Source organism: Meleagris gallopavo, chromosome 11 (assembly GCF_905368555.1).
Source record: "Meleagris gallopavo chromosome 11, MGAL_WU_HG_1.1, whole genome shotgun sequence".
In the NCBI taxonomy this organism is placed as follows: Eukaryota; Metazoa; Chordata; class Aves; order Galliformes; family Phasianidae; genus Meleagris; species Meleagris gallopavo.
Window position 1 is genome coordinate 16459908 of NC_139414.1, and position 27593 is coordinate 16487500.

Sequence of the window (27593 nt, forward strand, 5' to 3'; positions counted from 1 at the left end):
TCTCGGAAGGCACTGCTCCCCTAATCTAAAAAGGGGCATATTTGCACAAGGATCTTTATATTTTCTGCATGCATAAGTCAATAATATTCAATTACTTACATTCAGAGAGATGCCATCATACCAGCTCTATCAAATCATGGCGTCATGATGGAACTTAGTCTATTTTTTTTCAGTCAATTCTATTTTTTTAAATAAAGAATAATGAGATTTCCTAATAAGTATCTTGCCAACCACAAAGCAGGCAGCGATGATCTTATTCACACCGCAAGCATTAACCTTAGAAGCGGCTCCACATTTCAAGAGCTCTTCATGCAATCACACCACCACCCAGTAGATTCAAAAGTGTTTCACTGACTTTACTAAATTGAGTTTGTGGATCTGCAGGGTACCTAAGTTAAGAAAATACTGTTGTGTCATAAGAACATTTCCAAAGCATGTGAAAGGCTCAAACAGCCATGATGAGAAGCCTTTATTTTGACATTACCATAGAACCATTATTTCTTAGTCTTTTAAATTGAAAAAAGATAGCATCAATGCTAAATATGGACAGTAAACCCTTCCTTTTTCTCACAGTTCTGACAGCTTTCTAGGCCTAAGGACAAACTACAAAGAGAGGACAGAACCAGCTAATTTCATATTGCTGTTGGTATGTCATTACAAGCACAGGCTCTGAAGTAGTCGAGGCAACAAATTTACCTGTGAGTGTCTCTCAGGTCTTCCTTATTAAACAAAAATTAAAAGACTGTGACTTACAGTCCCCAGGTACCATGAGTTTTATAGTCTCCAAGTAATACATAAAAATAATAGGTAAATAACGAATGATTTTAGAATGCCTCCTTTAACCAACAAAACTACCAGTACAACATCTGCTCCTGTTTTTCTCCCCTTGGATGTTGGAGGAAGAATGAAATTCTGAACTTCTGAGACAGTGATGACTGGATGATGGCCACATTATTATGCTGTACAATGAATTTCAATATGGTCCTCCAGAGATTTTGTTCTACTTTAAAGAAAAGAATAGAACTGGTAGAAAATATCTCTTTAAAATAGTATCTGGACTACACAATTTCATTGGATAGCAATGCATACTACAAGAAATTTGAAAAGATGTTTTTAAAGACTAGTCTGATGAAAATATTGACTCAAGTCCTGAGCATTCTTACTGGACAGACTAAAATTGATTTTACTGGACAGACTAAAATTGATTACATGCACTAATTATAAGAGAAAAGATTCCAATAAAAGTTTGACAAGTAAGCCTAAAAACACTCTAGAAGAACACGTCTTTCTGTACTATCTTGTATTTAATGCTAAAAGTTTGTTATCCACAGTCGAAATCATTTACTTGTTCCTTATGGCTAAATGAAAACTCAAATAGTGCTCAAAATTAGAAAAAAGAAGCTTCTGAAACATTTTGCAGATGTCCTATGAATTCACAGTGAACAACCTGCTTATAAAAAAAAAAATGTCCTTTATCATAGTTCGTGCTGGACAGTAATTTTATCTGCACTATAAGCCTGACTCCACCAAATTCACAACGGATGGTGCATCAGGAGTGTTACTAATGCAACAATTCTAAACGTTCACAATACTCCTCTAAATGACACAATAATAATAGCAGTACCATAATGCACTGGCATTACTGTCCCAACCCTAACTGACAACCACAATGCTCATTAAAAGCCAGATGGGAAGTGTGAAGAATTTAGAAAGCATCCTCAAATGGTAAGGGATGGACTTCATGGAACAAGGGAAAATTGTGCAGGTATGGTTTACTTTTCCAGTTAAGCTGAACAATGTTATACACTCCAAAGTAGACCACTAGACAACATAGCTAAAAGGAAAAGCTTTCCTTACAGGCAATGAAGAACTCTATAGGGCACCTGATACTGAGGTATTACCATCCTTTGTTCCCAATCTCTTGCTGTTTTCACGTATTTAAAAATAAATGCCACTGATTATCCACTGAACATCTTTTCCCATTCCTATACAAGTCAGTCTGATTAAACCCCCAAAGTAGCAGATAAAACAACCTAATCTTGAGCACTAGAACTATCTGCTTATGCTCAGCAGTGGTTTCAACCCATACAATAGCTCACTCACTGGGTGTTGCTGAGTCTTTCCTACAAAGCCTTCTCAGCAGATGACTGAAACGATGGAGAATATTTACTGAAGAAATACAGTAAGTAATTTATTATGCTAATTCTTCATACTCTAATACACAATGTGCTTGAGCTTGAAAGGTTCAAGCACCAGACTTGGCAACTTAAAAACAGGTACAGGTGGAGGTACTCAGCATCCTTTAAGATCCAACACATTTGAAAACACTGGCAGCTTACAAGCACTGTTCCACAAATGGAGTACTAATACTGAGCACAACTCAGTCCTGGAAAAAGTTTAGAATACACCCCAAAATACATAAATTCAGAACAAATTCAGAACTTCAATAAAAACTCTCATCCTAATTCAAGTTGTTTGCTTTAATTACAAGATTACATCCTTAAAAAATGCAGAAGAATTCACAAGAAGGAAAAGATCATACAGAAATTAAAAATCTGTATACTCTGTATGCCCCATATAATTTTTAATATTTCTATTGAGACAGGTCTCAAAGTTCTCAAGTATAATGCTAGGAATAGTATATATTAAGAAAAGTTTGATCCAAGGATGCTTCTCACTTTGCTATTGTTTCATTTGTTAAATAATCAAAACTCATTAGGTTTGACAGTATTTAATGAAGAAAAGAAGTTAAAGTTTAAGAAAGAATATGGGAGGAAAGACACAAAACTAAAAAAGATGAAAGGTCGCTTATTATAAAGTGGGAGGGGGAGAGGTGGGAGAAGATCATTTAGCCAGAGCAAGCACCAAAAGTAGCATGCAAGCCTTTGAAAAGAAGGATTCTTATGGCTGGATCATGTGATTTATGTAACAAAGTCAACTAGTTGTATCTTTGTTTCCACACAGCACAAGGAAAGTTTCCCATTATGCACTTTGTACAGTATTTTTCAGGGTGAGAAGTCTGATGTTCTGCTAAGGCACCAAAAAGCAAAGCTATTGATTTCACAAATTTCTTCATCAGTTCTACATATATGAAAAATGGTAGTCAATTATAAGATATGCAGCAGTGACAGTTCCAGAAAGTTTTTGTGAATTTTCCATGTTTGCTGTTTTATAAGTCAGTCATTAGGAGGCAGCAAATGGCTCGGAACCATGAGAAAAAACAAATCCTGTCAGAAATTGGAAGAGTACAGGATACCAGGAACTACGAGTGGAAACATTTAGATACAAAAGTGACTTTTTAATGTTCTCCAATTCTATCAGATGTCAAGCTGGACCAAAGAAAATACTTTGGAAGCTATTTGTTAAATAATTTGGGATCTCGTCAATGAAGCTGCACTCAAACTTTATGTGGTTGACTTTGGATTCTTGATAATGTTAAAATACAGGGCACTTATTTTATTCCTACAGTATGCATTCTAAGTTTCCATCCCAACACTGTACACACGTATGTACAAGGTATAAAAAACAAATCATGTCTCATACTGTTTCACTCATAACAAACAACAGAAAGTTGACAGTTCTAAATTATTTTCATGGTCCTATATTCACAGCAAAATTTAAAAGCCAATGTGCTTTTACTCATGCCTCACTAAAAATAAGAGTAAGATCTTAGCCAGTAACATTCACGCCTTTCTTCTTACCAGGATACAAGATAAAGCAAAATAAACACAACACACGGGAGTTTTTTTTTTTTTAAAGAATATAAAATAATAAGAAGAAACTGGAATTTCTTCTGAGTGCCTACATTTCTGTAAAACCACCAGTAACATTTTATATTGTGGGACCAGGAAGCTGTTATTAAGATGCATTTCAAGGCAGAATCAAAACACAGGTGGAGAAATGAGAAGTATTTTGCATTCTAAGCAAGCCTCTAAATACAAAAATAGTATAAAATGGGCTATGCTTGCTCAGATCTTTGAATATGACATATAAATCAGTGTTTATTTAATAGACTGCATTTTCTTCAGGATAGAACAATACAGTTATCAGTATCTGCCTAAACAGTTACGGTAAGTAAGAGAGAGATAAGAAGAGCTAAATTACATCTGCAGTATCTCATATTGATAGATTCACACAGTTTACAGCATTAATGCTTACAATACAGAATTTACGATTAATCAAACATTTTCAGCTTCTCCAGTTATTCTTGAAATACAAAAAAACAAAAACAAGGCATAAACTTACTGTTTGTCAGGCATCCACGCTGTCCTTCCATCTGAGTTGATGGGAAATAATTACCACTAGGAAATCTGGTAAGCAGAAATACAATAAAAATAAATATTAGCATGCCAAAAAAGGGATAAACTCAGCTTTCCTGCAAGTATTTCTCCCCACAGTACTTCACAGGTAATGTTAAAAAAAAAAAAAAAAAAAAAAGAAACCAGAAAAACCCCAGAGTTGAAAAAATAAAAACATTTAAAAACACAGTCCAGCAGTGTTCAAGGATCCTTGCCTCTCAAACTTTAAAGCAGCACAGACAAACGCCGAGGTGCCTATAATAGAACAAAAATCCAAGTTCTCAATCACTAGTTACGCAGTATGTGCCAGTATGGAAGACAATTTCCAAAATAATGATTAATGTATTATCCAGATTTTTTCCTCTCTCTCTTTTCCCCTTCCCATTCAGGTTTTTCTTCTTATAAAATGCACATAGGTTTTTTCTTCCCTGTACCCTGACTCAGGCCTGGCTTTGAAATGCATTTCAATCTCTCAACACAGACTGCTTTCACTGCATTTAGAGTCCTACCAAGGCCCAGCTTTAAAAGCTACTGATTCTTTTTTTCTTTAGCCTTCCTCACAAAGGAAGGGTATTTTGTAAATTACCAGCTCGTTCAGATCAACAAAAGGTACTTTCATAGAAAGCCCCATTTGATTTTGCTCAAATTTGATTACAAGGATGGAGAAAAGGAAAGGAAGTCAAAAAGAAAAACCCCAGATGGCTTTTTCATTCATCTCAGTGAATGAGCTTTATCTGTGCCTTTTGAAACTGTAGCAGTGGAAAAGCATTTCTGTTGGCTTAAAAAACTTGACAAAAATTATTGGTTTGCCATTTCTCATGTAACTGCCATTGGGAACTGGATGAAAAGACTTTTTCATGGGATCGCCTGCTTGGATCAAAATAATGGAGATTAGGTATTTCATTATAAATTACAGTGGGAGATAGAGCAGGCTGTCATATTAATAGCAACCTGCTCATGGCCTTCAATGGTAGCTATTCTACTAGACAAAGGACCAAGGGGGTTGTCTATTGAACTTGTACTTTAGGCCTGATCAATTTTCTATCATCAAGGCAAAAGGTGAGGTGACTAACAAAAGAATTCACACATGACTGACCTCATAAGCCTATAGATAAAACAGCTTAAAGAAACAAAACACATCCTGAAATTATGGGTGATAAACTGTATAAAGGAAAAAAGAAGAAGAGAAATGATAGAAAAAGGGAAAGAAAGAGCATGTGGGCTATAATTCTCCCTCCCTTCTTAGGTGAATGGACATATTAAAAGCTACTTGTTTTCAGCTGCAGATAATTGCGGCGTTTGCTTTGCCACGTTTTGCCTTAAATCTTTCTGTGTACTTTTTCTCCAACAGTAACCACAGCATTGTGTTTAACAGAAGTTTCAACAGCCATTGCCACACACAGAAAGGATTATACATAACATCGTAGACAGAAAGGTGTCACACAGGCATTACATGTATACCCAAAGTGCAGCAATAGATGCCATCATACACATCACTACGCTTTTATACAAAACCTGGCTAATTAAGTGAAAGTTGGGCAACTGAGTTACATAGCAAGAACATCCCACACAGCCAAACTTCTTGGGAGCCTTCTTTCACTAAGACAGCAGTTAATTTCATATAGCATGTAAAAACAGAATGTAAAATGCTCCTAATACGTTTTGGTATCTTTAAAAGTGTATTAGATGCATTTCTTGTACTGCTTCCCAGGAGATGAGGACCCTTTTCCAGCAGCAGCATTCAACTCCTCTGACCAGCTAATGACATAAGGGGTGAAAACTTCATTCTCCCAAAGTCCAATATACCTACCAGCATAACACTGGCTGATTTCTGTGAAGATTTGCTCCGTCTTGTTATATGGAGACTGAATTATCTGGAACTCATTTATACAAAGAACCATATAGTTCCTGACACATCTTAACCTTGGTGGACGCTCCCCAAAAGACATCTAAGTGGCCATACTCCTACCCACCATATATACAAAACTAAGGTAAAATTGTAAGATCAGGAAAATTTTTGTATTTTAAAGCTACACAACAACCAAGTTGTCAGCACATGCCAACTTTCTGAGTTATTTAAGAAATTGCCCCAACAGTACAGCGCTGCTGCAGTTTCAGAAATGAAGCTAGGCACTGAACTATTGCTCCAACTAACAGAGCTACCGGTCTGCAGAGCCGTGTCTGTGTAAAGACACTGAAATAATTCAGGCTGAAAATGTGCAGTTTTTAGTGAGGTAGGATCCAGAACCAGCTAGACAAAAAAATAGGAACCTACAAAGACATAGGATAGGAACTTCTGAACCACAACTTTGCTGCAGGAGTTGGTGGGTTGCTGAATTTCAGACTAAGACAAACTGAAGTGGTGGGAGGTGAAGAAGGAAAGGTACATCCACTATTACATAGCAGTGCTAAATAATTCATCATAAACACCTCTTCTGGCAAAACAAGAGCACCATGTGTCAAGCTTTGTCTGCCTTGTCAAAAGCTGCACATCACTTCCGTAGCACATCCCTCTGTATGCAGTTAAAATACTTGATATAATATTGAAACTATTAGAAGCCTTAGTGGTAACGGTATCTTCCCATTAAACCAGAGGTGCACTAATGATTTCTAAGTGATCAGAAATTAATCCCAACTTTACATCCTCTATGTGGTATCCACTGAGTAGTTACAGAAGAAAGAGCTCTTGTAATTGTTGTAGATAGCCGTCTGAAAGCATCAGCTCTGTGCTCAGTTAGGCAAATTGAACATTAATAACTATTAGAAAAAGAATATAGGCTGAGCAGAAAGTGCATTTTGTTACAGCCTCAATATAGTTTGAGCAGGAAAAGCAGAAGGCAATGTACAAAAGGGCATATGGGTGCAATTACGCACTTGAGAAGTAATTAAGCAACCACTGCTAGCCACTGAGGCACAGATTTGACTCACAGAACATAACTCATGCAGGACACAAGTAATTACAAAGTTTATCATGAATTGTCACCTACATCTAGGTAAAAGCACCAACAATTGGTAGAAGGAGAATTAACAGTATTTGAGGTGATTTTAGACTGCAAAACATAGTTGACGTAAAGGTTGGCTTAATTTTTGCCAGCTGCTGAATAGCAAGCCCCAGTAATAACCAGCACTGATAACCCCCAAAACAGTTGAGTAAGAATTTGAGAGTAGCTTTTTCACTTTTGAGTGATAGCACACGTTTATCTAAATTAATTTCTCAGGTAAGCAAATCAAGTTCAGGAGAACAGAATGCAGTCTGTTTGGATGTACTGACACCAGGGTAAGTGTCATTGCCAAAGCTAATGAAAATAACAGAGAGACAACTTGAAGAAAGACACATCCACCTATGTAAATACAGAGTGTGCATTCACAGTGAGCCAAACCAATCAGAAACTCCAGAATAACTTCTTATAGAAGAGCCATAAAAGCTGTTCCCTTCTGAGGGCTTCTCTCTGAGATGTGTTTTGTTTGTTCTCAGCTTCCAAATTGCAAACTAGTTGTTGCATTTTTCTGTGATACAGTGTCAGTGCTAAAGACCTGGAGAAGAAAAAATCCCCAAAATCTCCTAAATTCCCTGGTTGGCAAAGACACTTAACAGCACAACAGTTAACTGTCCCATCAGTTCTCAGTGAAACAGCTGGATTTAAAAATGAATTTTGTTTTTGAAAGTACACATTTTACACCCCCCAAACTGCTTTTTCAGTGTATTTTCTGAATACCTTTGCAAGTCATTTTTATAACATACTTGAAGCCCAGCACTCAGCATGGCACAGAGCATTTGGCAAAAGCAGCCAAATGAAATGTCTTGTTTCCCGATGAGGCTTATCTTACCAAAAGATCTTGCTTGTGATTCTCTGAAAAATATATACTCCTCAATCTCCAGTTAGAAATTTCTGTTAAAATTCAGCGTGCATTTTTGCTAATGTGCAATAACAACAACAACAAGCAAGGGTAGCTGACGCTACAAAAAACTTATATATATATGTATTTGCCTAAAAATAAGGCAAAGTAGATTAATATATTTTTTTCCAACCAGCAACAGTAAATAGATTACAGAGGTGTATTTTACAGTTAAGGAAGACAGTAACATTTCTAATTCTTAGCCCAGTGTACAACCAAAGTGGCACACAGGCACATGCAGTAAGATCACTCCTCCTATTTGTGTGCTACTTTGTAGTCAATCATCTTTAATTATGCTAGGAAGGAAGAGAGCTAATAAGCATAAGGAGTTTGCCCCCTACCATTAACATTTTAAACCACTGTGCTTGCTATACCCAAGCAGCACAAATAGCATCTGAGGAAAAAACGCTATAGGTCAGAGAAAGTAAAACCACGATCTTGCTCGTTTTGAGGGTTCTGACTGTGTAAAATGAAAAAGTAAAACTGTCGATAGCTGTTAAATAGTCTCAAGTAGAGGAGATTAATTTTTGACACAAGAGAAGCAGAAGAGAATGCTCTTCCAGGAGCTCAATCCCATTTGGACAATAAAAGTTCTACTGAAGTGGTTTGGTTCATTTTGGTCGCTACACTGTGGCATGTAAAGCCATTCCCAGAGCACTCAGGATTTAGAAGTCAAGAGTCCTGAATTTCACCTGCCACCTAAAGGAAGGCAACAGTGTAAAGTACACTCAGCATGAAACCACATTACAAAAAAGTCTCCCTCCTCAACCCTCACCCCTAACCTAGCTTTTATTCCATTCTAGCTTTCCCAGATTTTCCAAACCATTTTAAGTATGGAACATATGATTCACACAATACAGATATTTCCAGAATAACATTCCATTCTAACAGTGGAACTTAAATCCTTATCTCTTGGATTAAAGAAAAAATAATAAACACCCTACCCCAACAAAGATGATCAATAATTTTAACTTAAAGCATTTCTACAAATTAAATTAAAAAAATCAATGCAAAAAAGATCATTCACAGATTTGGACAAAAACGAACAAACAAACAAACCCCACAAAACCCAAACTGATGTCATTAGCAGAATACGATGCATCATTAACAACCTGTAAGATACTGAGCTGATGGCCAGAACCCGATTGGTCTGTTTTGATCCAGTTGGGAGTGGGAGCACTGCACACTTCGGCCATCTGTGATTGTACACCTGGCTCAGTTTCAGGAATTGAAGTCACACATACTAATAAAACATGAGAAAGTATTAACTACATTCATAACTTCCTTACATTTTTTCATTGATGTGTCACTACACGCAAAACTTAAAAGACAGTCATGAAGTTACCCCAAAGCTGAACCTGAGCAAATGGCTAGACTCTAATTTGAATTTACAAGTCATGAAAAGAAAAGAGCAAATAAACACAATGCATATTAAGAAGCAAGATTTTAATAAACTCAGAAGCGGCAAACAAGGTTGCCTGGAACAGACGCGTGGAAAGAAAGGAAAAAAAAGGCAGAAAGAAGAAATAAGGCAGATCCTTTCTGAAGAAAAAATAACAGAATGCTGATTGCCTCAGTGTGAAGAAAGGATATAGACATTTTAAGTTTTAGCCATCTTCAGTACATCTTCCTTACTGATTTCAAATATAAGGGGTAAATATCAGACAGTGGAAACTGTCTAAGCATTAAAAAAAACACAGCAAAGGCAGTGCCAGAAAATGGCCAGATAAATTGAGGTACAAATCTCAAGAGATGAAGGATAGAAATAACTCCTACAATTCCAAATAAGAGGAGCACCAAAGAATACTACTGGCTGGTGAGCAGCTTAAAGGTGAGGTACACTACTGACATACTGCGCCACGACTTCTGAAGTGTTCACTGCTTTATTGACCATTGCTACCAAGAAAGTCGATTGTAATTAGCTGGAGTCCACAGCTAAAAACTACAAACTAAAGGGGTCAGTATCAGGAGGGAACAAGGAAAGAAAAGGTCAGAGAAAATACTTAGGTCAAGTAATTTGAAACTGGCTGTGCCAATTGGTATTGGTATTAAACTTGCCCAAAGTCTTCGGGAAATGGATGAGTATTTCAGTTGATACTGATTGAAAGCTGTTAATACTAGAATTATTTCTGAAGACCTGATGGATGGATAGGGGTACAAAAGCTTTTGAAAGAGCAAAAATAATGCCTGTCTTTAAAAGGAGGAGAAAGAAATTGCAGACTGGTTACTCTAAATTTCTTTCACAGTTAAAGTCACCTCAAAGAAAAACAGGAAAAGAACAAATATGAGCATGGATTCTTTAAGGTCTAATGAAGTAAGACGCATTGTGATGTGGGAAATAACTCATGTCATATTGCACAGTTTTAGGAAGCCTTCCGGCACCATCTCAAGTCTGCCTCTGGTCTGAACAAGGAACATGATCTAAACAGTACTTCTACAGAGTAAGTAATGGTAGAAAAACAATTATAGTACAGCTATCACTGATTCAATGTACACAAGGTAGAAGGCATCAAGTTCTTGTTCAGCACTGAATACATTACTATTCCTTAACCATTAAACACCTTAACACCATTAAACTGATGACAGAAGAAATACCACTCCCACAAAGTATGCATACTGGTCTAAGCTAGGCAGCTCTGCTGGCACATGGGGGACACAACTAGAGTCTGAAAAGGTCTTCGTAGAAATGGTTTGAAAAAGATTAGCTGTGATTCAAGGATATTTCCTTCTCAGAAATAATAAACTGCAGAAATGTAGGTTGAGAGTCAATGTAACAGCTCTGTGCTAACGGATCTAGATCAGAAGCTAAAACTGAATCTACAAAGCTGTTGCATATAAAAGCAAGTCTCATACTGGAGGCCTTATAGACAGAATAAAGCATGCCCTGGATACCACCTGAAATGATCATTTTGCTGCACCTGCTTTCGATGAAACCCAGAATGGATTTCTGTTGAGTTGTGGATATCACCTGCAGGTTGAAATTCAGGTGAAGAATCTGAAAGAGCAGCACTCCCAAAAGCAGTATACGAGTAGACTGAAATAGTGGAGATTTTTCTAGAAAAGCTTTTTCTTGAAAAACATCATTTTAACAAAACAGAAATGTGCATTCATGTTAGAGAAATGGAAATTTGTATTAGAATTGATAAAAACTTCACAGAGGTAAATGCAGATATGCAAGGAAAACAGACAATCTCCATGTTCAGCTTTAGAAACTAGTTAGAAAGATGTCTGCTGGAAACAGTTTAGATATAATGGATTCTACATTTAGGAGAAATTTAGCATTCTTCCAGATTTCTTTCCACTTGTTCCTTTACCTTAAAATAATAAGGCACAAAAGTAACTGAAAATATAAATATATCAAATTTTGTTACAACTTTTAAGTACGTCAAAATTTAAAGTCTCTTTTCCTCAAACTTTATAAAACTAGAACACTCTCTGAGGTAAATAGGATCAGTTATGCCCCATTTTGTCCTCCTTTCAGGATCACTTGTCCTCAAAGGGATAAATGACAACAATACATCTCTCATCTTAAATCTCTAGAAGTCATCAACCAAACAGGAAACCTCACTGCAATCACCTCCGGATGTATGACATGAGAATGCTCACATACAAGACTACAGCATTTCATCCAACCCCCCCCCCCCCCAAAACAAACAAAAACAAAAAACCCAGCACCAAAACCCACACTAAATTACAGTAATCTGTGTAAATAGCTTGAAGAATGTTTTCAACACATGAAGATATAATACTTAGACATTTACACATTTTTAATGCTTATTTGATTTAAACAAATGAAACTCTTCTCCCCCTGGATATCCTCTCGTCACATTAGCCCTAAGCCAACAGTACAGTCACACGGTATTTGTTACTGGGCTTCCATGTTTCAGGCTAACACAACTGATTTCCACATTCTGAAAACTCTGGTTTCAATTACCATGACAGCAAGAACACATAATTATATACATACATTGAAAGCAAAACTGGACAAGTAGAAAGCATCCAGAGCATTCTGTGTGTGTGCATGCATGATAAAAGAAAAAAGAAAAAAAATGTAAAAAGAGTGGAATATATTTCTTTTTATGTTGCATTTTCACAGAAGACCTTAACAGATAGCAGTAAAAATTAAGTGAGTATGAATTAAGTGAACATGAATAAAACTGTATTTTATTTTATTGCATTTGCCAGCTACTTTCCAGTTATTGGAATGAGAAGCTTACAAAACTGTGTTCAACTTAAAGATTTATTTTTAAGAAACATCTGAAAAAAAGCAATCCTCATTTTTGCGAAGTATCACAATCTCATCAACTTTATTGCCAATAATATATGTCAACACAGTTGTGAAGGATTGTAACTTCAGTCTCCATGCCCATTCCTTGCTACTTTTGTTTGGTATCAACAAATATTTCAGTTACTGTCAGCTAGCAAAGGCTGTGGCGGCTTTTGAGGTTAAGAAGAGACGTCTTTAGGTCTGAAGTCACCGAACTCATTTAACTAGGACACTGAAGTTGGTAGCTAAGCCAGCTATTAGCTTCAACTACTGAGCAAGGAGGAGAAGTCTATTACCATCCTTCTGAGTAATCAGTCCAATTCATCAAATTATACCCATGCAATTTCCCCTCTCTGACATCTAATTTCTTGGATGGAGAAAAATTTACTTTGCTGTAAAATACTAAAATGAAATGGAATGATGACTTCTGGACTACAGAACCAGACACTGACCAGTTTTTCTAGAGAGAATATCCATCTTTTCTCAGGACACAGAACCATTCACCACTGCAAGCTCTGGCCTTGCCAGCACATGGGATTCGGCCAGTCAGGATCAGGGCATCAGAAGCTTGTCAGTAAGCTGTACTGGTCACCTGTGTTTGGTAGAAGCTTTGATATTCCTGCTTTCCCAGACTGGTGTATTAAAGGAGCTTGGGCAGATTACAAACTAAAACCAGAAATAGTACTTCCCAAGCTGATTTCAAAGGACAGCACTTATATTATTGAACTGATAAGATGATCCACATGCCTTACTTTTAAAATGAATAGAATGAATGTCTTTGAATGTCCTTCAGAACATGATACAGAAAAGGAAATCTCACACAGGTATGAAAACATTAAAAACACACCCATGGGGGAAAAAGAAAAAAAAGGCAAGAATTTGAGTTCATTTAAATGAATGATAGAACCCTCTCTACTGGGGACAAGGTTTTGTCTGAGATTTTATTTTTTGAGAATCAGAGTGCTAACAAGAGAGAAGTTATTTCTGACTGTAATGACTAAAAATAGGATTAATCCAGTCCTGCCATGACTAAACAAGAGAAAAGACTAGCATTTCACTGACAGCGCATCTGTGACTTTGTTCATCCTTAGGGACCATGTAATCCACAGCAAGACACAACAGCTCTCAACAACCCAGAAGGAAATTCTGTGTCATGATTTTTCACACTGAAACCAATAGCTCAAGGTAAGGAGGTCTCAACACAGTCCCTGAGTAATGAGAAAGTCAGTGCTGCAGACACTGGGGAACAAACTGTATTTTTTCATGCAGTAGTCAGGAAATGAGTTATTTCTGTTCTACTATACCACTATACCAACTGCAGCAATATGCTGTATTCACCAAATTTGGCAGATAGGCACACGTAATCAGGCAAAATATTCAAGTGACAAATTAAGTTGTTGAAACATTGGGAGAAGTTTTGAGCTATTAGAAGGCCAGCAGCTTTTTGAAGAAAGAATAATGTTCAACTATCTTAAACAAAACAAGCAAATTAACACTCGAAAAACTGCAATATTGTTCATTCCTTATGTTAAAGTCCACATCTAAAGGCAGATCCACAAAAATAAATACAAGTTTTTGGTCTTAAGTAAACTGTTTCTCCCATGGATAAAGCTGAGCTCATTAGCATTCATTTCTAATATAACCCATTTTTAGTTTTGTTTGTTTGTTTCTGTAGTATAGTTAACATCAAGATATAAAAACGAAAGCTTAGTTTAAAAAAATAATAATAATACTAGATCTACAGAGTATCTGGCTTGTGAACTCCACTGAGAATAAGTTCTTAGATTACCCTATCAAAGACCAATCTATTAAAATTATAGCTGTTGAAAAAAAACAGTATTACAGGAGGCTAACCTTAGCATCTTCAAGCTTCATTCTGAAACAAGAACTAAATTTAGTTTCTGTGTATGAAGTTCTGCAAGTAAAGAGCATATAAGGAAATATGGCTGAAGGCATAGCACACTCCTCTATACACATATAAATTAATCTATATTAGCTTTATGTAAATATATGAGGACATTTAAAATCTAATATGTAATATATTAATAATATAATATATAATATAAAGATTTTTAAAAATCTAACTTCTGAATTCAATCTAGGAATTTGAACAGGACAAACTAGAACTCATAGCATTGCTTTCAACTCCTCACACACACACCTGCAATACAAGGTTTAGCAGCTGCCTCCACATCTTTGTAGTGTACCAAAAGTTGTAGCCCTAAGGTTCAGTTTTGCAATACATCTTACATGAAAGAGCTTTTTCCCATTCCACTGCCACAGGTCTTTTCCCATGTCCTTCAATACAAAAATTTCTCAGCTGACTTTGGCCACAGTGTCTGAGAAAGAAGCAGACTAGAGAAGAGCTCCTTTTTGCTTGTTTTCCAATTTTTTTTTTTTTTCCTCCATCATACATATGCATTTGCCTTTATGTTGCTAAATTAGAAGTCTGCAATGGAAGTTCAATCCTCAGCAATCCTCTGAATCTTGGGCAATTTATAAAAAGTAAAAATTAAAGTACTAACATACACTAGGATGGTGTTATTTCTAGCAGAGCTCTAGTCAACATCAGTTGAAGTCTAATTTCTCCATCAAGACCACGTAATAATGTACCACAGAAGAACGTCATTATAATAATGAATTCAAAGGCTTTTGCTATTTTATAAGCAGTAACAGAAACAAGTTTGATGTCAGACAAAACAATGAGTTCAACCAACTCCCTGATTAACAGAGCCCCATTTATGTTCTTCAGGCATTTGAGCTAAGTTCTGCTCTTAACCAACGGGCTGTAAAGTTTCAGCCACTTGTGCTTCTGCTTTTTTTTATGACTAAGCTTCTGATCTCCAGAAGCTTCCTACATCATAAAAGAAACATCGAGGTATTCCCCTTGCACACTGAATTCATGGTCCAGAATAGCCAAGTAAACTGATGAAACTCACTTTTTTTTTTTTTTTTTTTTTTTTTTAAGTAATTATAATAAAACTTTTACAAAGGAAGAAATTGCATGCATAGGTATAATTTATGGTTGGATGTTTCTAACTACAGCACAGAGAAAATAGGCCTTTCAGAGACACGCAGAGCACCTTTTTCTCATTCTCCTCTCAATGCCTCCCTCAGCCCACGTGACACTTACTTTATTCCACACATTTTCTCTCCTTCACATCCACACTTTCAAGTTAGGGATTAGCTTGGGAAAACTCTCCACCTTAAAATTAGTTAACTAGAAACTGGGGCTAACTTTACTAGGCATCGATGGAAAGGTGCAGCCAGTGTGAGGTGAGGCCCCCTCAGCCCCAGCCTCTCACAAAATGGCCGCCCCACAGGGGTGAGGGGCCCGGAGGCACCTCTGGGAAAACAGAAAAAAGATGCTGCATGGTTGTGAAAAGTGAGAGAAAGCATGTGAGAAACAGCCCTGCCGGTGCCCAGGTCAAGAAGGAAGAGGATGAGGCTCTGGAGCAGAGTAACAGGTAGGGATTGATGCTGCCTGAAAACAGTTCTGAGGTACTTGTGTTGCAAAATGTACCTCACACATCCAAAATAGGAAAGATAAGAATGTTTCTCTAGCGGTTACTGAAATGCAAAATCCATTATTTTCTGCCATCCTTAAAAAACACAGTCCCTGAATGATTCACAGTAAGTTAAAACAGATCATGAAGAGATGGTGGAACTGTTTGTGACAGACTAGAACGCATCAAAGCATTGTACCACTCTGTGTTGTACAAGTGTTATCTGTGACAATTAATGATATTTCAATAAAAATGAGTTATAACTGGGATTATAAAATTCACGTAGTAAGTTGCCTCGTTTTGTTAGAAACTGTGGGAAAATATAACCTCAAAGCATGCTCTTTATCATATGCCATAGACACACCGCTTTGGAGATGCACCAAGAAAAAAAAATAAAATCAAATAAATAGGAAAAATATTCAATTATTTTGCTTGTAGGTCACATGGGAGGTTTTAATAGCTCATATAGATGATACAAAGAATTTAAGAAAATGCAGGTGAACTTACACAGCATAAGACCACTGACACAGAGCAGATCAAGCCCTGGACCCTGCTCTCACTTCTCTCTATGAATCATTTCTTACTTTACAGAACATACACACAGATTCACAAAATTATTTTAGGTGCACAGCCCCTCAGTCATAATCTCTGTGACCTTGTGATCTCAAAACAGCATTGTAAACCGGGAGTTTAAGCTTCCAAAATACAAAGAAAATGAGAGAAAAGACTTTTTATCTGAACATATTTCTAAAAACAAAATATATTTTCTGGTACTTGCATGAAGGTATAAACATGGCCTGTATGCTGTTGTCTAGTTCATCGTATCACTAACAATAAATGAGCAAAAGTTCTTCCTTTTGAATATAGAAGCAGTTTGCCATATGCACTTTATAACAGCCCCCTCATTATAAAGAACCTTTTCACCATATAATTGTATATATTAGAACAATTAAATTCAGAATTCTCAGGATTTTCTATAAATAAGCTGAATGGCTGCGAAAGGTGCTGGACTGACAGCTCTGATAAGTGAGGTCCTCTTTCATCTGCATTAATACAGTACAGAGAATAGCAATGCAACTTTCGTTCACACTCTCCTGGGTATGTAATTTATCCCTGACCTTGAGAAGTACCCGTTTAATCATTAGCCTCTCTGAGGTGATAACAAGAAAGGCAACCTTAGTAATACAAGGCACCTGTTCATTAGGAAGTAGACTGAGAAAGAGCATCAGCTCGTCTCAGCACAGAGCACCACACATTAAGAACTCTTCTACATGTGGTTGATCCTCCTCTCTGCAAGTAACACTGGTGTTGTCAGTAATGTATTTTTAAACAGTGGCAGGCTCATATTCCCTTTGGCTGGAAGAATGGAAATTAAAACTTTTTGAAAGGTAGGGCAAGTAAGAGACCTATGGCAAGAAATATCTGACCATTTAAGCACCTTTTACACTCACACTGTCTGCATAAATGGCAGTAAGCTATGTAGTTCACCCTAGATGCATATTCTTGCTATTTATAAGACTGAAAAAGGTATGTTTTTTGTTAATCTCTATAGAGTATTAGTGCATATGGTACAATCTTTCAGTGTTTGATACAATACTTAAGAAAAAAGATTCTTAACCAGAGTCACCTGTGTTTTGCTGCACAACTGAAAAACAACCAAACTAACTTGCTACAGAAAAAGAGAAAAAAGCTGAAAGCTATGAGCAAGTTACAGGCAAATCTTTTTAACAGATTACTCTATTGTTCAACAACAATGCACAATTTTCATCTTAGATAAACAATTCCAATATTAAGGACAACAGAATCTACATATACTATAAGTGGATGTTTAACAAGACATAATGACTAAGATCCAGTCTTAAAATTCTCATCTGATGGTGATTGTCCTCCAGGGAGTAAGCACTAAATATTTCTGTGCATCTTCAACATTTTTACCAAGAAATGAAGAGGCAAAATACTTTCATGCATTAGTGATGAAAATATAAGAAAAAAGAGGAAAAAAATAAGAGAACATAAAAGGAGGCAGAAAAACGAGAAGTTAAATTTAAAAGATACGTATAATCTGAGAGATATTAACATGGTGGCATAAAACATGGTGGCCCTACACCATACTAAAACATTCATTTAACAAAGCTATTTTGAAGTGAAAGCTTGTATAATCTGAATGTGCACAGACACAGCAGAAGTAAAGGTTTTCTAGGTGTCATCTTCTAATTGTAAGTAAAATTCATACTTAGCAAAACAAAGAGCAGGCAATGCTTGCTCTAGCAATCTTAATGGGATTTTTATTCTAGTGATATTCGGTGTCTCCTGCAAATTACCAGTGTTGGAATTTTTCCTTTTCGAAAGCATGTATTTGATATCTGGACTGCTTTTTTTTTTTTTTCTTTTTCTTTTTTTTTTTTTTTCCCCCATCCTTCCTCTCATTTATGTGTGTGGCTTTCCTTTTAACCCTCACCCCTTTTAATTTAAATAAAACTCCAGAAGGAAAAAAAAAAAAAAAAAGAAAGAAGATCAGAGGATGCGAAGATGCCATTCTGGGAACTAGCAAGCAGTCTCAACAGTAAAAGAAGCCAAGTGATCTTTCAAGTGGGCTATTACTGTAGTTGTGGGAGCAGAATAATGAAACTGAACAGAATAATTGGCCTAAATATCTGGTTAGAGGGCTGGTACAGAGAAAAGAGCATGAAAGGCTCTACTAAAACCACAGAAAGGTGGGTGTTTCTGCAATCAGCACAGAAAAAAAAAAAGCACTGTAGAAGTCTGTAAACTAAAGAAGAGGGGGAGGGGAATCACTGGAAAGAAATCCAAGCAGAGAGGGGAAAAAAAACCCACCACTTTCAAATCTGAAACTGTGAAGGAAAAGAAAGCACTTGATGGTATTTGCTGACATTCCAGGGATGGCAGTTAGGAAACAGCAGCTGGTAATGCAGTATCAGAAGTTACACACAGTAGGAGATACATGGGTGGCTCCTGAGATATATGTGGGAGCACATCATTTTTAAAATAGGGACAAAGATACAAATTGGCTGAATAGTCTGGTAAATTAAATATTCCTGAAGACTTCAGCTATCACTGCAATGAGAAAATAAACAACCATCTAAACTGGTCATTTCCACCAGATGAAGACTTAACAAATAGGTTCTACACAGGGCAGTGGGGAGGTCAGCTGTCAGGAACATACGTTCAAATCAACACTTCATTACATTAGAAAAAGCCTGAAAAGGAAAAGAAAAGAAGATTTAAGAACCAGTTTAACCATGCTATCTCTATCAAGGAAAAATTAAACTACAAATATTTTCCAGCCTTACTAGGTACTTCTCAAATTAACTCTGTAAGTTACTATAAACAAGTCCAAAAACAAACGCATTCTCTTTAAAGTTCTGATGACAGAAACACACAATGCAGTTGATATTCTTACGGTTAATGAATTATGATTATAATAACAGTAGCAGTAGATGATAATTACAATGACAACAACAAACTCTCAAGAAACTACAGCAAGGCATTTTCTGTGCAATTAGCATTCCAAATTTTAAGTGATATAGAAGAAAATAAGTTGCTTTTCATTGACTGAATTATATTAGAGCTCCTTAAGTAACACACAAATGAAGATTCCCAGTTTTAATAAATGCAAGGAGGATGAGAGTGATAAGGATCTCAGTACAGATAGATGTTCCTTTCCCTTCCCCCAAAAAAAGAAAACAAACAACTACTGTAAGATTTTCTAATGAACCAGTGAAACCTTCAATAACCACTCATTTAAACTTCAAAATGTCCAGACAGTCCTTTGAATACTAATCCATCTGCTAACAGCTAAATCAAGCTAGCTGCTGGAAACTGATTAACAAATAGGATTGTGTTAATATCACCAATGTACTGAGAAAGAACAATATATCTTAGTGAAGGTGCAAAATATATTCCAAGACATATTAGTAGTTATTTTTTTTCAATCTTTCCAATAGATGCTCTATTAAAAACTTGCACCACTTATAGATGATCACAGCTACAACAGTACTAGTAATTTATGTGAGTGACCAAGCAATCTTCTCTTTAAACAGTGAAAACTAAGCACTCAACACAAAGTACAAACCTTCTTTTTAAATGTATGCTACAAAACAAACAAATTCTGTTCTGCAGAATCTCTCCTCACAGCTCTTCTTTTTGATCAGCTAACTGCAGAATGCATCACATAACTGCATCCAAGCTAAGATCAGCGTGGCCTTAGGGCCCCTAGAATCTCAGTTAACTCACTTCAGATATGAAAGTGGTTGCAATGGATAATGAAAGAAAAATTCATCTAAGAACATTTTTGCTTTGAGTCACCATGAATGGAAGGCAGAACTGTAGGTAGAGATCTTTAGTGACAGCTATGCAACATCACTGTCTCTTAACTGTAGCTTCAGTAATAATTACACTGTTAATTTTCTCAGAGATATGTCTCCTGTTAAACAACTGCATTTATTTAAGAACAATAAGAAATAACAGAAATAGTATCTAGCTCTCTATGATCTCTTGGTTTCCACATGACTAACTTCTACTGCACGTTAGAAAGATCACACAGAAAGGGCAAGACCACTTGAACACACTACTACTGCTTTGATTATTTTAGTTTTCAAATGAACACACTTAGAATCACAGAACCAACCAAGGCTGGGAAAGACCTCCAAGATCATCTGGTCCAACTATCTACCTACCACCAGTATTTCCCCACTAAACCATGTCCCTGAGTACAACATCTAGGCGTTTCTTGAACATATCCAGAGATGGTGACTCAGGCACTTCTAATGATTGTGCCCTTTTCCAACATAGCTAATTAATAACCCACTTAATTAAGTTAAGGTATAAATGTAGTATGAAATAGTTATAAGAAGTAACAAAAATAATTTATAGGAATATATTCAGAATTCTGAGTAATGGGTCTCACTGTTTGTTATTCAAATTTAAAACCATCTTAAAAATGATGAACTCCCAGAAAATGAAAACCTGAAGGTATAAGGATTGCACATTAGCAGGACATCAGATAAATGGATTTAATCTAAAAATTTCCTGTTTATCTCAATGCACATGGAAGTTCAACTCTTTAGAAGGGTGACAGGATCTGCTTAAACTGATACTTCTACAGCGCTCTTCTACAGTCTTCATTCTCTTTCTAATCAAACCAAGCATTATTGAAATTCCAAGCATGCATAAATCGGGCATTTTTACAGAGATCTTTCCCATATGAGGTTACAATTTCATTCTAAGCATTTGAGGCCAGGAGGGACCAGTAAGATCATCTAGTCTAACCTGCATTATAAAGTCAGCAGCTTCATCAAGTGCACAATGCTGCTGGTTAAAATATAGCATATGTATTGCTGCTGAGCTTACAAATGAAAAGAGACAAGACAAAGATGTGTAGTGATAAAAAGATTCTAGTTTCATTACCATTTCTTTATACTTCTGCAGAGACATGGGAAATCACAGACTCAGAGTGCTAGGACATTAATTCTTATTTGGGAATTTATCAGCTTATATAAGAACAATGCTGGAGAGGAGCCTCCAGAAAAACAGAAAAATGTTTCAAGACACTGCAGAATAGAATATTGTAAATTCATCCAAATGAAAGAACTGAGTGATCTTTCAGTAGCACGTATCAAGCATAAACAGGACAATGACTATTCTTCATATATATTTTGGGGGGGGGGGGGGGGGGAAGGGAGAAGGGAGGAATTCAAAGAGATTAGAAAGTTTGTAGGGCTTCTGCTGACTTGGAAGTTTTAAAGATAAAGTGTGTTGACTCATTACTTGATATATACAAAAAAAAAAAAAAAAAAAAAAAAACAACCAACCCAACACATTAGGAATGGTTACGTAATTGTTCTGTAGTATCTGTCCTAGAAGAACAATTCATTACATTTCAAGCCCAAATATTTTCACTATTAGCATTAGAGATGCACATATACGCATCAGTGACTCAAAATCAGTTTCAATAAAAATTCAGGCTTCATCTCAAGCAGCGTTCTTAACATTCAGATTAAAAATTAGAACATACCAGCTAACTTACTGCAATATGCTAAGCTGGGATATAAATAAGATACTCAAATACATTTAAAAATTACTAGGTTTCTACACAGCTAAAGCCATGCACATGCACGCATCAATCATCAATTCTGACCCACCACCACAAAGCAGTTTTATGAAAAACATCCTTGCAACCAAAGAGGAAGAACCTCCTCAACTGACTATTTCGGAGGGTTAAATTAGTTTCGTATCTCTTAGCGCCAAAGTCACAAAACTCCTGTACTGTCTCAGCAGATCACGTAGGAAGTTGCTCTGAAGAGCCACAAGCCAAACCTGTCTCTTGGTAAAGCCTATCAGTTACTATTAGCATGTCACCTAAGCAGAAACTTGTACCAAATTCCCTGCTTATCTTAACATACTGTTACCCCAAACCAAGTAAACTCCTCATGGGTTGCACTTCACATTTTTTACATCATAAAGCAGAATTTCAGAACTGCCTTTTTTTAAAATACACATTGAACATTTTTAAAAAATAAAACTATACATTTCCCATAATATTACCTCTTCTGAATACACACGATCATCTAGAAATCGGTAGTCTCTGCATAAACACTTTAGGTTGCTCTGCACCTCTCTTTAGCCCTTCTGACCCTTCTGTACAGCTTTTGCAATGAACAATTTCAGTGGCTTCTATTCATTTTTAGCTGAGACTCAAGTGTAATGCTTTCACATAACAGAGTTTTTCTTTTCAAAGCTAGCTATGGGGAACATTAATCCATATCCCACCTAAGCTTCTCTGTCTTGAGTGCCAAATTTCATGGATTTGGCAGTCTTGCATGCATAGGAGCATATTAGCTCAGCATTTAATTTTATGTGCCTAAATGCCTAAATGCATATAGGTATATATTTTGTCATTTGTTTCTATAGTGCAGACTGTGATTTCACGAGATGAAGGAAAAAAATTCTTTCTGCTGACTTTGTAAGGCACTGGAGATCCAATCTAATGGTTGGATGTTGAAGTGATGTTGAAATAAAATTGGCTGCTTGTCTGTGTTTTGCATGTTACTAAATATTGCATCTGTGTACACCACCCAAAGGACTCAAAATTTCATCTCTGGCTTAAAAAGAAGTACAAGACCTTACAACTTCTTTTGCTTTTGAAGTTTCCCCACTGCAATAAGACTGAGAACGAGGATAATTAGTGTTCAAACCCTTAAGTCTAGTGAATAAGCACCATCACCTCACATCCCACTAAGCACATAATGGGGGGAAACCCTTTTCAAGACAAGGAGGTAACTAACACTGTTAAAAAAAAAAAAAACACGAAACACCACAATATTCATAATTCCTAATTAAAGATGAGTAACTATGGAATGAATATATATGAATAGGTCACTCCAACAATAACGCCTCTTATTTATTTCCATGGAAACTACAACGAATACGAAGGGCACAATAATACTTCCTGATAAAGTAAATGTTCAGCTTATAAAACACTTTTTCAACTCAGTTATCACCACTAGTTGTGCATTTTCACCAGCAACTAATGCCATGCTCATAAAAAAATCTGCAACAGTAGAGGTGCCACACTGTCTCACAGCTGATGTGATGGTAGCAATGCTAGGAGAACATCACCCACACAGTCCACCTTTTATCAGCCTGAACAGATGGAAATCAGAAATTGCCAAATCTGAATTATATGGTGGGTGTGGTAGGACAGTCCAGTCAAGACTGGCAGTGTGCTCCACATTCTTCAAACTGACATGAGGCCTGGAATTATTGTTTTGCAAGAGCAAGGCTGTATTCTTCTCTGACCTGACTGAAAGGTCTAGCCTTCAGCTCAGTCAGTGTTGTGATGTAGCAGCCAGAGTTTATGGTTTGTCCAGTTCAGAAAATCCATAAGGATCACCCATTTTCCATCCCACCAGCCAGTGCACATCTCTTTACCTACTGCAAATTGAACTTTTTCTTCAATGTTGCCACTACATAGACTGCCCTTTGTCTCCAGCTCACAGTGGTAACATCACATTTAATCACTGTAATGATGCAATCCAGGAAACAGACACCTTCAGCCTCATCTTGGCTCAATAGGTCCTGAGAAACTTGCATATGGTGTTCTCTATATGGTGTTCCTCTATGAGCATTTGTGTGACCCACTTGGTGCGCACATTCCAACATTGCCACAGTTGTTTCCAATGCACTGAAGCCGATACTCAGTTCCATACAAAGTTCCCTGGTTGTAATCTGTTGTTTGTGCTGATGAATGGATTGAGATGCTCTTCATTTCGTGGTGTGACAGCTGTGTACGGCCATTTGGAATGTGGCTTGTCTTTCACATCGCTGTTGCCACTACTGAAATGCACCACCATCACCTCAGTGTGCTCACATACACTCTTTCTTTGGTCTCCATAAACACAAAGTGTTAAGGAACATCAGTGGGTGAGGTTTTTTCCATGTGGAGGAAACCTTTGCTTCATACACACTTTCATGTCAGGTACCATCTTTTAAGACTTCCCCTCTGCTGCCAACTGTTGCATGGCAACAACATCTAATACAATATTCTTGAGAAGTTCAACATCTATTACCATAACACCAGCATCCACCTCTGATGAACAGTAAAACAGGAGGCACTACTCTCAGAGCAGACTTCACAGCATTCCCCAGGAAAGTCCTGAAGGTGCTTTACTTTCCCTGTTAGGGTTTTGGATTCCACTCACCAAACACTGTTTTATCACAATCTAAGGATTTTTTAATACTCTTTTTCATCCTTTTCTCATAAGAACAGCAGGCCAGGAATTCCTTCAATCAAAATTGTTCTGTATTTCTAGCAACACAGAGAACCATGCAAATACTGAGTTGTTACTTAGCCTACTAACACATGCAGCTGATAACAGAACAAAATACTAAGCTGGGAACTGACAAATTATTATTTTTTTTTCCAGTGCCAAGTAATGTATCAAAGCAGACCAAGAGGCTAGGAGAGATGCAATTTCTCAACCCATGAACTTTTGCCATCCACGTTTTGCACACCCAAACTTAAAATCACATTCTACCAGGTCAGTGTTTTCCATTCCAAGCACAATCACTTGTCTTATTTTTTTTATACTTTACTTAGACATGCTGCATGCAGTTACACCTCTACAAGACACTGCAGTCTACAGCAGTTAATAATACTTTAGCTACCTTCAAATACAATATTATCAAACACGTCAAAATTTAAAATGTATTTATGTTTCCCAAACCAACAGCAACTGAAAACAATAACAATTCAAAAATGAACACAACTGTTTTGCTAATGTCATCTAGAAATTTCAATAATTATTAGTCCTGAACAGAATGTTACAAACCACCTTTTATCCATTTGTCCATCCCCCGTTTTGTGCCCTAGAATTCAGACTGGTGAGAATTAACAGTAAAAATTATCTGTACTTTTTCTCTCGCCACAATACAGATATCCCATCAGTTCTCTTCATGAGCTGCAGAAACAAAGCAAACACCTTCTCATGCTGTGCACTAGCATGCATTTTCACCATCACAAGCAAATGTGTGTTTGATAACTTAAAGCTTCAGTTGTAGAGTCAGAGAATGATATTTCTAAGTAAGTGCCACTCGATGGTTGTTTTCATCCTGCCTGGTTACAGTAAAATATAATCTGAAATAGAGGTTTAGAACCGTGGCATATTTTTAACTTCCTGACATATGCAGCATAGTCTGCTATAGAGGATTTTTGCTCTTGCTGAAGTGATGAGCAGACAAGGCAATGCTAATGCTACTCCACGCTTGGCTCAGTGGGAGGTAATGCAAAATCATCGCAATAGCAAATATTATATTAATAGCCTGTCAGCAGAGCTCCTTTCCCATCCCCCCAAAACCTCAGTTTCAGGGTTGCAAAGTGGCAACACACAGGACAGACTACATTTTTCTTCAAGCAAAAAGAATAAAGAGAAATCATGTGTTAAGGGATCACTAGGAAAAGAGAATTTGCTAATAATGTACCAGGCTGATGACAAATAACCAGCATCTATATTCAGCAGAGTAGAACATCTGTGACCAGTGATCTAGCCTGCTATATCTGCACAGGTCTGCATTCTGTTCTCAGTTCTATCGATGGCACTGAGTCCTCTGAATTTACTCAGAGGTGGTGTTTCTCCAGCCCTATAGTGAAGATACAAACACTGATGCTGCACTTACTTAGTATGGATATATTTATCATCAAATACAAAGACAACTTATAGTACCCCATACTTAAAAACACACAAAAAATGAAAAATAAACTTCCCTGATCATAATAGCCACAATTTTAGAGTGTCTGTTTCTTTGGTAAAATACTGCTACAAAAGACATGCACTGCCTAATTACTCAAAAATGTAAGAATGAAGCATTAATATTTTGCAATAAGAATTGTTGCACTAATAGATTATCTAAGTACAGGAATTTAATTACCCATGATACTGTTAAAGATTTTTAATTGGTGATATTTCTTCATTTTTAGACAAACTATATCTATAGCATTAAATGAGGAAATCCTTAACATAGATTTTCTTTGACTCTAAAACTTGCATCCCAGAAAAACAGTGAACAAATCAGAAGTAAATAGTGTGAAGCACACATTGCTCCAGAGCTCTCAGCAAAGTCACGTCTTTATAAATGTTGGTGGCGGACGGCAACCCACGAAGAGGAAATCTCAAGCTCCAACTTTACTGGACATCACTAATATGATATTGCAGGTTGTGTAACACCAGTTGCACAGCAAACCAATCCCTTTGAGTAATGTATGAACAGATTCTCTTTTTACTGACAATGAACGCTGGCATGACATATATAATGCATGCTCCCCCAAAAGACAGGACAATGCAGAACCACAAGAGTTTGAATGCAAAAATGTTCAAAATATTTTTTCTGTGCATCACGTTTATAGAAACTAATGCATAAAAGTAGGCTCACTGATGACTGAATATTTGGTATTGTATTGGACATATACAACTTTTGGTATTGTATTGGACATATACTACTCGTGTATGTCCACTTATGCAAAGGAAAATGAGAAAAACACACCTGCAGATAACAGTCTCTAAACCCAGCTGACCTAGCAGATTTATTAGTTTGTATCACATATGGTTTCCAGGTACTTTCCTTCACCAAGTTCTATTAAAACATTTGCTCAGGTAGCCTACTGCTTGTGCCTTCCCTACATTTGGTACTTGAAATCAAGATAATCTTCACTAGCAAAACAATTAGGGTGTGGAAAAAAGAAAAAAAAAGAAAAAAAAAAAAAAAAGCTGTCAGCACACTTTTATGATCTCACTACATTTATAGTAAATAGCAATAAAAAAACCATATCACCTCAAGAAACAGTAGAATATCATTATGTAATTCCACTCAGAAGAGAAAACAGATCATTACTGTTGTTTAAACTAATAATCAGTGCATTTCTGCCTTCCTCAATCAATAAAATAATAAAGTCTTTTAAGATTCCTCCAGTTTTACACCCAATTTTAAAGATATCTGTGATCCCCAAGTACATGTGTGTAGGTGCACATGTATATTCAAAAGAAAATATTTCATCCCTTTTGAGCTTGAGAGATTTATTTTTAGAGTAAACTGAATAAATGGTAAAAACCA

General features: G+C 36.6%; 1 long non-coding RNA gene across 28 annotated transcripts in view; it reads right to left on the reverse strand.

The window, feature by feature from the left end:
• Positions 1 to 27593, reverse strand: part of LOC146543647 (uncharacterized) — a 250158-nt gene that overhangs the window by 215876 nt on the left and 6689 nt on the right. For 20 of the 28 annotated variants that reach the window (XR_014885521.1, XR_014885527.1, XR_014885510.1 and 17 more), the window contains exon 2: positions 4246 to 4310. This is a non-coding gene — a long non-coding RNA (uncharacterized LOC146543647). Of the gene's footprint in view, positions 1 to 4245; positions 4311 to 6108; positions 6783 to 19152; positions 19187 to 20061; positions 20208 to 22129; positions 22378 to 27593 lie in introns of those variants that run through there. The other 8 variants (XR_014885526.1, XR_014885519.1, XR_014885506.1 and 5 more) reach the window with 7 other exon arrangements.